At 37.4% G+C, this 6,324-nt stretch overlaps 1 long non-coding RNA gene across 1 annotated transcript in view; it reads left to right on the top strand.

The window, feature by feature from the left end:
- Positions 1-1,101: 1,101 nt before the first annotated feature.
- LOC141518307 (uncharacterized) overlaps positions 1,102-6,324 on the top strand; it is an 84,427-nt gene continuing 79,204 nt past the window's right edge. The window contains exon 1 of the long non-coding RNA XR_012477151.1: positions 1,102-1,319. This is a non-coding gene — a long non-coding RNA (uncharacterized LOC141518307). The remainder of the gene's footprint in view (positions 1,320-6,324) is intronic.

The following is a 6,324-nucleotide window of genomic DNA, read 5'->3' as shown; positions in this document are numbered from 1 at the left end:
TTCTTAAAAAAATGTAGAATATTAAAGTTGAAAGAAGTATTAGAGAGCATCAAGTTCAATGTTTCTATTCTACAGGTGAAGAAATTTTGCTTTAAAAAAGGTGAAATGATTTGCTTAAAAACAAGACATGATTTATGCAAGGTCACTAAGTCAGTTACTGATGGAGTTGGACTCTTGACTCCCTTTCCAGTGCTCTTTGACTGTAATATACAGTGTCTAGAGTTTTTAATTTCTAATAGAAAACAGAAATGAACCACAAGGCATTTGGAACATTTTATGTTCTAAGGTTTCTTCCAGCTCTGACATTTCTTCTGTGTCAAACTTCCTCTCATCACAGATATTCTGTGTTATAAGGTCCCTTCCAGTACTGTGTGCTTAAAAGCCCCAATATCCCTTCTGACTTAAACATTATATTTTCTATGAACTCTGATTCTAGTTAAGAAGGGATTTTCATCTCATTGGAAATTGGCATGTGGATCTTGGAAATTTTTGCATAGTCCAAATAAATTGTGGGGATAATGGCCCACTCACTAATCTGGTGTTGATGGAGTGTCCTGGATTTGTTGATACTAATTCTTCAGCCAGTACTGGCAATATCCCAGAGAGGACACAGGAAGGAGATAAGGAAGGAGAGGGAAAGGATTGGAGCATGAAGCCTCCTTTTTGGCATTCTGAACCCATTTTTCCGATTGTCTCTCTTCAGAAGCCAACACTGACTCTAAGGCCCTGTGCCATACCCTAGCAATGGAAGGAAAGATTCAGAAAGATGTAACCGAGGCCATAGGGTCTATGTTTAGTTTTTGAATATAGTGATTCAGCCAAAATAACTTTGGCACAAAGTACGGGACACAGGGGTCTTGGAGCCAAGGAAAGACCACACTGACAGAAGCCTGGACTTTGGATTATGGGGTGGATCTTAATTAACACACAGTCCCACACTCTTCCCAGCAGACAAACAGAAACACTGAGCTGATTTATGATTTTAATCAGGTCAGCCTTTGCTGATATGCAGTGAGAAATAATTAACTGGTTGCTGGTACACAGAATCCCATTGTCTCCAGCCAGGAGGACTGCTTTCCCCAGCATTTCCATACCCTTGCTGAGTTTGCTGTCCTCTTCCTCCTCCATAACTGGGGAGAGCAACTTACTTGTGTCTCTACTGGAGGAAGCCTGTCATCTCTCCTTTTGCACCTCCTCTCTAAGCTTCTGTCAGGACTCAGATCCCCTGCTGGAGATGGGGGAGCAGAGCTTGGTGGCCAATTAGCCAGAGCAGAGGAACAGGAGACTTACAGAATGTTCATAATTCCTGTGGACTAAAGGTCAGTGTCAAAGAAACTGAGACTGAGCAAGATCTTTTTCTTTTTTTTTCTCTTCCCACTGGGTACCCAAGTTTCTATTGCTGCAAAGTTTAATCTCAGCTCTCCTGGTGTTTCTACAAGAAACTCCCAGTATTCAGAATGCCAGTGTTTAGTCCACTCCTAAGGAGAGGGCTTATGTCTCAAACTAATCCCTTCTTGTCTGCTGGTAGCTTTGGCTCAATCTTCCTTGTCTGTGTGGAAATTGAAGAGAGTCATGTTTTCATTTCTTTTGCTTTAAATGAACTAAAATATTGGGACTTCAATCAATCAACCAATCTACTCAGTAAGCAATGCTCATTAAATGTTTTCTATGTGAGAGACTATACTAAACACTGGAGACACAAGACCCTCCCCTCAAGGAGCTTCCAATCTTTGGCAAAGAGATGCTTCTGTAACTAACCTACAATGAGAGCACCAACAAGGGGCCTTATTGACCTACTTCTATAGGTGTCCTCTGCTGGAATCAGGAAAACTGCCATCAGGACCCAAAAGCAATCAGGCTGAAGATTCAAATCCAACTTCAGGCACTTAGCCTTTGTCTTCCTCAGTTTCTTATCCCCCCCTCCAGAGTTGTGAGGATAAAATAAGGTGATATTTGTAAAGCTCTTCCCACATTTTTGGTATTTAATAAATGCTTATTCCCTTCCCTTACATGTGTAGGTATTATCTCCCTTGGTAGAATGTAAACTCCTCTAGGACGGGGAATGTTATATTTTGTCTTCTATCTCTAACATCTCACACAGGTTCTTAACACATAGTATGTGGTAGGTGTTTAATAAGTAATTGTTTTGAGTTATTGATTACTAAGTTATTGATTACTAAGTTCATACTAAGAATAAAGTTTTATGCTTTCTTGGGAAAGACAAGGTTGAATACAGTACAGTTCCTTCCTTAGAAGCAGTCTAATAGGGAAGACAAGAAAGACATATATACAAATAATTTTGCTATGGTCTAAGTGTGAAGTGTGTGAAGGATGGATTAGAGCAGCTATCTCAGAAGGCAAAGTAACTGATTAGACACACGTGTAACCTGAAAGATGGGTTGGCCTTAGGCAAAATGGCACCAGACAGCTCTCAGTTTTCAGCATGTATCTTTCAATTCTCATATCAGAGCTCTAAGGCTCACTTGCTGACTCCATTCTGACCCCACTTGTAATACTCCACTAGGTTTGCCTTCTTCAAGTATCATTCCCTACTCCTGACTGCCCCCACCCCCAATTCTGCACTGTAGACAAAGCCCACTCTCATCTTTTCTAGGTGACAGGAATTACCTAATTTGATCAATTAATCCTCCTAAAGTATTAATGACTCAAAATGAGTTAAAGTTCAATCTTTCCAAATGACTAACACATTTGCATTTGGACAATGACCTTCAAGGTTTTAGTCTAAAAGAATGGCTAATATAGCAATTGTGCTATCTCAATTTTTTTAATGGTTTTCATGAAATGTGGTCCTGAACTAGACACAAAATTTACAAGGAAAGATTAAAGCAAGAAAATTACCTCCCTCTTTCTGGACACTACTTTATTTTTTGGAGTATAATCGTCAACAAAAAAAAACCAGCACAGTGTAGTGCTGGAGGTCTTGTCATAGAATCAAAAAGACTTTGATGTACTATGTCACAAACTAGTTGTGACCACACAAACTCTGTAAGGTCATGGATTACACTTGAGTTATCAATCTGTATTGGTAGAAATAGAAAGAGTTGCCACACTGGAGGTTATTACATGTAGAAAAAAATTGTTTTTTCCTTTCAACTAATAATTTTGCTTTATTTATTTTGATATTATTTTTAACTTTCAGAATAAAACAAGTATTTCTATGAGATAGTATAATAAAAAGGATATTATACATGAAACTGCAAGTATATTATGTACAACATTTTAAATATATAAAAATTATCATGCAAATCTCCTTTTTGTTTCTAATCCCTATGCCCTCTACCCCTGCCCTAGAGATGCTTACCATGGATATATGAAAGAAAACACTATCTGTATCCAGAGAAAGAACAGATGAATAGAAATATGTATAGAATGATTTCACATATTTACACATAGAAAATTATTGTTCTAGACCAATAGCTAATTATTGACATTTATTTTAAACTTTAGGGTTTGCAAAGTATTTTACAAATATATTTTCCCAATAGATCCTTGCAGCAACATCAGGAGGTACTTGGGAAATTATTATTCCTACTTTACAGATGAGAAAACTTCAACTGTGCCTTTAATCACACTTTTGGTTGGTATCAAATGAACAGAAAGACAGACAGATAGACAGCACATTTATTAAGCGCTTGTTTTAAAGTGTAGAGATACAGAAAGATAGCTCCTAAAGTAGTTGACATTCTAACAGGAATGAAAATTCACAAAGGAGAGTGGGACATAGGAAGAAGCAACAAATGCACTGTGGCATGCCATAGATCAGGAAAGGAAATGCCATGGAGACTTTGGCCCTGTGAAGACAAGGCAAAAGCTGAGTTATCAGAACTGAGAAATTCATGGCTCAGTGACCAGGTTACCAGCCAGGAAGAGGAAGAGATGATGATCCAAGTTGAGGTAGCATGGAAAGAAGCAATAGAGAAGAAATTGTCTTCAGTTCTAGGTCTCTCTAAATCTAAATCAAGGCTCTTTGGATGAAATCATCAGATCTTTAATTCATACTTGAATTTGTTCTGGTTTATTTTTGCTTAATTTTTATAGTAGCTATACAATGTCAGTTCGTATTACATATTTAGTCTGCTGAAAAATATTTTTCATATAACTTTGTGTGAAGCTATATCAGAACCTAAATGAAAGTGATACATATATTCCAGTTAAAATTTATGCTAGTTTTAGTCCATCATTTTAACTATAAAGATAATTAAAAAGCAGCTAAGTGGCGCAGTAGGTAGAGTTCCAGGCCTAAAATCAGCAAGACTCATCTTCTTGAGTGTATATCCAACTTCAGAAACTTTCTAGCTATTCCCTGAGCAAGTCTCTTAATCCTGTTTGCCTTAGTTTTCGCATATGTAAGAAGAGTTGGAGAAGGAACTGAGAAACCACTGCAGTATCTTTGCCAAGAAAATCCCAAATAGGGTCATGAAGAATCAGACACAACTGAAAACAACACAACTTAAGATGATTAAAGAACCTTGATTCTGTTGTACATAGTTTTAGCTATCCTCTCCCATATCTGTACTTCATGTCACTCAAAAATGTTATAAGTAGATCAAAGTGGCAAGAATCTCTTTTGGTAACTCAGAATAATGTATAATGGAGACTCTTTTGCAAATGACTACATGGTAAGATGACTATAGTTCAATTAAATTCAATTGACAAAAACTCAAAGAGCTTATATATTAGGATTCTTGAAATGTACATGGGTAATCACAAATTCATTTTTAGGAGAAAGAAAGCACTAACAACTGAGAGAATAGTAAAAGGCAATCTGATGAGGAAGGTACTCAACAAGGTAAAGATGAGGATGAGTGCATTTCAGGAAGAAAAGATAGTCAATGGAAAGGCATGAGGAACTCAGTATCAGGATTGGGGAAGAACTTAATGAGCTTCTTTGATAGGAATAGGGATTGTAGAGATAGAGAGGAGAAAACAGATCCAGGACAGAACCTTAGGGGAGACCTTTGTTTAATGGGCAGGGATTGGGTGATAATGTTACAGTAAAGACTGAAGAGAAGTAGTTACTCAGATATGAGGAAAACTAGCCTTGTTTTTAAAGTCAGTCGTTTCTTTTTGTATTGTTACAGATCCATATTAATTAGACTCATCCATCCGTGGATTTGGCTAAGGGAGAATCAATGGAGATAGATGCATTAAAGCTAATCCAAGGTTTTGTGGCTGAAGATTTGTAATTCCCCAGAAAACCAGTCTGAGGCCTTGAATTAGTCATTTCTCCCTTTCCCATTAATTCTCTCTCTGTCAGTGAAGTTCACTTCATTGTGGGGCCCGTGTTGATGCAAACAGGTTAATAACAATTGATGGCAACATGTGATTTCAGTGTTATTGATTGAATTGGAATCTACCCTGGTAAGGATGAATTTACCTCTCTTAATCATAGTTTCTCTATTGCCACATTCTTTGGCTTATTCAGTGAATCACTCTGAATGGTTAATCACCATAATCTCTCACTGTCCTAGTGAGATTTCATGATGTCCTTCTTAATCACTGCAATCTCTCCTGGCCCTAGAGCTGTGAAAAGTGAAAGTGATGGTGTCTGTTCATCTCTCAGGGAGCTCCCCATATGGAAGCAGAACGTTAAAATCTCATAATTCATCCTGTGACCATCATGGAACTAACAAAAGAGATGTCCATGTTTTATCTTGATTGGGAATTTTCTAAGCTGGGGTCTCTGACTCTATGCTTCAATTTCATTTTTCACCTCATTTTCAATTTTATACTACCTTTCTCTTTTTTTCTGATAAACCCTCCTTTTATCACAGTACTAATTTTTTTGGTCTTAGGCCTTATTGATCAGGTTTTAAAGATGATTCTATAGCCAGTTCAATCAATAGATGAGATTCATGAGGATAAGATCATAGAATCATATATGTAGCTAGAAGGGACTTCAGAGGTCATCTATTTGAAACCACTCATTTAAAAGATTAGAAAATTAAGGCCCAGGAAGGATGTGCCCAAGGTCACATAGATACTAAACCTCAAAGGCAGGATTTGACCAGTTCTAAATCTGCAGGAAATATTCTTTCCACTGTACTCTCCCAAAGCAGGGCACCAACATGGTGTAAAAATAAGACATGACTAAATTAGCATTTTTATGAGTTCTGCCACTTCTCAACTGTATGACATTCACATATGACAATATCACAGAAGCTCAGAGCAAAAAGGGGTCTAAGAGATTATCTACTCAACCCCCACACTTTACTTCCAGGGACTACTTGTATTGACTCCATAACCTTTTCACTGCTATGAAGTTTTGCTCTTTTTAGCTAAGTCCTAATTTAAAGATCCATT

Source organism: Macrotis lagotis, chromosome 1 (assembly GCF_037893015.1).
Source record: "Macrotis lagotis isolate mMagLag1 chromosome 1, bilby.v1.9.chrom.fasta, whole genome shotgun sequence".
NCBI classification, from domain to species: domain Eukaryota; kingdom Metazoa; phylum Chordata; class Mammalia; order Peramelemorphia; family Peramelidae; genus Macrotis; species Macrotis lagotis.
The sequence above is the reverse complement of the archived record's forward strand: the minus strand, read 5'-3'. Positions and strand labels throughout refer to the sequence as shown.